Here is a 4,740-nt window from a genome sequence, read left to right on the forward strand (position 1 = left end):
GAGGCATAATCACTGAGCTGCCTGCTTAGAGAGCTATTACCGGATTTTATTTTTTTTCAGCTGTGTGACTTTTGAACAGGGCTTTAGCTTTGTTGGAAACAGTCCTAGAAACCTCCATGAATTGAGAGAAGCAAAGCTTCTCCGGCACTCTCTTATTTTTTCTATTTCCTCTCAAGCAAAAGGACCACCCCTAAAAGTCTCCCTAAATTAGCCAGTCCTTTCTGTAAGTGAAAAGTTGGAAATGGGAAATTTGTTCAGCCTTGATGCTCAGCCCCTATGCTTCCAGGCTCCTGTATAAGCTGCTTATTACATTAGCAGGGATGGGGGGAATGGTTGTCTTATAAGATTAGCACACCGCCGGACAGGGCGTACTAGTAAACAAGTTAAGCGTTATAGAGTGTGGCAGCAATTCAAGAGCAATTACGTGAGCGGTAACTTCTGGTTTCACAACAAATTAGGTATCGGATCATGAGCAACATCACCCATCTTTGTTTGCTGTCTGCCGACCGTGATGCCTTTGTGTAGCCCCACTGTCCAGATCCCACCGGTTTATTTTCACACATGAGAACATTACAAGCTTATCTAATGCAAGTACAATAGCTGTGATTGAGAGTTACTTTTAATTAATTTTTTTAAATTATACTGCATTCTCTTCCTGAAATTACAGGTTGTGCCTAAGTGTTCCAGATAAAAATCTGTCGGTAATGTTTTGGACTGCATGAGGTATTTGAGACCTTCATAAATCTAGTGTGAAAATAATTCTGTACTGAGTTACAAACAGACAGCCTGGGGAACAAAAATACTGTTTTCAATTAAATATAGTTTTTTTTTTGTTTGTTTGTTTATTATTATTTACAAAAATGATTTGAACATTGTTTTCACTTCCTTTTAACACAATGTACCAACTTCCCTCAAAAGGGGGTTTATACTAATTCAAATTATAAGTTTTGCAAACAGATAGACTGTATATTATGTTGTTTGTTGATTACTATAGCACTTTTGATCTTGGTTTTCCAGCCCTGCTATTATAGATACGATATGCAAATGAGACATTTGACCAACCACAAGGTTTGTTTTTACTGTGTACTGTGAGGCAGATACATATTTACCTTGTTATTCAGATGAATCAAGACCCTTTCATTCATTCATTCATTCATTAACTCGAACCCTTATCCAGTTCAAGGTCACAGCGGGTCCAGAGCCTACCTGGAATCATTGGGCACAAGGCGGGAATACACCCTGGAGGAATACACACACACTCACACATTCACTCACACCTACGGACACTTTTAAGTCGCCAATCCACCTACCAAAGTGTGTTTTTGGTCCATGGGAGGAAACCCACGTAGACACAGGGAGAACACACCAACTCCTCACAGACAGTCACCCGGAACGGGACTTGAACCCAAAACCTCCAGATCCCTGGAGCTGTTTGGCTGCAACACTACCTGCCACTCATGATTACCATACCATATAATTGATTTGTCATTGCATTTTTAATGCCCTGTATACCATGTAACAATCATGTTAGTTAGCAGCACCTTCGCACTGTAATTCACTCATTCATATACAGCAACCATAATATTAGTGAAGCTGTTCAAATCCAAATCCTTCAACATGATCTTGCCTTTGTGGAAAGCTTCATGAAATTCAGGGGGACAAGCAAATCTTCCACCATCAAAATCATTAATAAGAGAGGCAAGTTCAAACGCATCTGTCAAACTTTTGTTATTCCTTCATTTGTTCCTCTGAACGTTTACTTTCATTGTCTTTTCATGATCATCAGAGTCTTTGGGGTTCTGCTGGGGGTGGAGAGAAAGCATCACACATCTCCCTCCTTGAGGACAATAGGATCCCTGTGAGGGCTTGTCCTTGCCAAGTACACTTCACACAATGGCTGCACTGTGAAAGGAGAAGGAGGGGTTCTTCTGGACCAACAGAGGAAGAATATCCCCTGTGGATAAAATAAACCAGCAGCTGAGGCACAGCATCATATAACAAGCTATGGATCACTGTTTCCGTGTCAGTGTGGCAAATGAGTCTCTAGTCATTGTCTGCAGACTAAGGTACAGTAAAGATCTTCTTGCATCCTTTCCCCTGAAACCATCACAAAACCAATGAAAATCAATCAGCCTTCAATAGATTTCACATCACGTCAGCAACACCTCCACTGTCTTACAAGTAAACAATTTAAGATTGGCATTAACACGAAGATGATCACAATGATTTTTTTTTTCTTCACTCCACTGAACGTCTTGATCAATAATTTCAGACGATTGTCTGTGGGTGTTTGGTCAAGCAAAGAGGTTAACACCACAACTCTACATGTGGTATACTGGGATTCTGCACCCAACCCAGGCTGGGATATTGGAATTTGTACCAAATAAGAGCATCTACCAAGTATCACAAATGCAAACGCAGCCCAACACTAAATTGTTTCAGGTTAATCAATGCAAGCTATTCTTTAGCCATGTTGCATTATTGACTCTGCAATTCCTTTTTAATGAATTGCAAGAAGTACTGAAGTTGCAATGCTGAGCTGTTGTACGATGACGTGATGGAATTCCGAGTGGTATTGGAGTCTGTATGTAAATCTACTGCCAATATCTTGTGTGTGAGCCCAATGCATAGGTTGTTTAATTGTTCTTAGCTTTGAGCTACAGTCACTGGAAATACCTTTTATTGCTATAGAATGATCCATTGAAAGCTCCTTTAGGAAACCAATAGTGATTTTCTGTCACATGGCCCCAAGGAACAATTTTTAGAGTCTATATTTTTAAGCATGGACTTTTTTAAGACCCATCCATCTCCTTCACACTTCATGCCAAACAGAATTATGATCAGTCACAGCACATGAACCACCACAACTGTTTATATAAAGTGAAAGTCAAGACCGATTTCACCCTGTTTTCATCTGGTAACCAAAGTTATGTGTAGGTTAAATTATTGTTTGTACCTCCTCAAAAGTTCTGAGGACAATATGAGTTTTTGGAGCATTGCAGTTCAGTCTTGGTGAGACAAATGAGAACTGTCAAGAACGTATCTACGCCATTTGCTCAGGAGAGTGACCGAGTGGACAACAACCAAAGGTTCAAAGGGGCATTGTTAGTGAAGTACCTACAGATGGGATTATTTTTTTACTTTCTAAGGCCTATGGACTCGTGCAGAATGCTGACCCACTGGGCTGCTGCATCAACAAAGGCCACACTAGAAAGCATAATCTGTTCACACAGCTGGACAAATAACATGTATGTGTAGGTTGGTGTGTGTATGTGTGGGTGCATGCTAGGCAAGTGGGATGCCTGAACATGTTCCTGAAATGCCCTTACAAAAAGAAGCCCACAGCTCAGAGAGGCACTGTGCTCTGTTGTAGGGCAGGTGTTATCACATCATCACAAGATCAGGTTGGGCAACAAAAGACATTAAACCATGCCCTTAACACTTGTTTACACTCCCTATTTAAGATTTTTGTCATAGCCCATCCAAATAAGCCAAATGCCCACCAAAATATGGCGTCCAAATAATGCCTCTGACCAGAAACCACACCCCCAGTCACACATACACACAACTTAGCTTCCACAGTTGTCCAGTAAATTAGACGCCAATCACATAAAATCCTGCTCAAAGTCTAACCGTGACATCCATCACCTTTGCATTTACTCTGCCCTTTTATGTATTGCTTATGGCAAACATAGACAAACCTCACTTTGCTGAATGCTGCTAAGTCAGGCAGCGAGGAAATGTCTGCTTTTCATGCACCAGCAGCCACAGTGCAACAAAACCTTATAATGACCTATAAAAGTAGTCACACAGCATGGCAATTAGGGAGGCAATCTTTGTGTCTTTGTTCTGGACAAGTACAGACATGGCACACACAACCTGATTACATTGAACTCAGACACAGCACATAATTATGGCATGCTATTCACAAGATGAAGTTCTCCCTAGGTGTTTTTTTTTTGGGTCGGCAGTGCTTGAAATGAAAGTGTAAATATATTTTATATGGGGATTTACATTTTTACACACAATGGCAAAAATGCATTGCCACACTTTTATGTTTGTACCACTGGGTGAAGTTATTTGGCTTAAGGCACCAAAAATATATTACAGCAATCAAGCAGATTGTTTCCATTTAAGCTCAGCAAAATATTCAATTAGCCTGAACGAGTCATTAGTGCATTTTAATAGTGCATTTGCGAGGTGAAATAGTTTGTTTTTCTAGGATCAGCCGAGAAAACGAGTCTTAGCATTTTCCTGTGCATGACGATTTCCGGGTGCTTTTTGAGAACCCTTTGCCCCCCGGAGTCGATAAAGGCAGGAATGCCCAGTGAGATAACGCAAGTGCTTTGACATAATTTCCATCTTATCCCAAATATCAGCCCCTGAGACATATGTGGGGTCTGAAATCTGATGAGAACCAATGCTAATGTAGCTAACAAGTTATGGAAGCTCATACTCCACAAATTAGCGCTGTGCAAACTGCATGTCTAATCCTAAATCCACTAGATTTGCCGAATGCCATGTGGTTTTAGACACTGTGTGGCACATGTTGCCTGTTAGAAAAACCAGCCCAGGCCAGCTGCCTGCACCAGGAACAGCATATGTTGTGTTTTTAAAGCTGGTTTGGTGGTCAAACAGCATGACTGTGCTGGGTGACCAGCTAAACCAGCACCAGACTCCCATTAACTATGGAGTTAAAAACATAGCTGAGAAAAGCCACAGTGATTTGGAAGCTGGAAT

Source organism: Hoplias malabaricus, chromosome 2 (assembly GCF_029633855.1).
Source record: "Hoplias malabaricus isolate fHopMal1 chromosome 2, fHopMal1.hap1, whole genome shotgun sequence".
In the NCBI taxonomy this organism is placed as follows: Eukaryota; Metazoa; Chordata; class Actinopteri; order Characiformes; family Erythrinidae; genus Hoplias; species Hoplias malabaricus.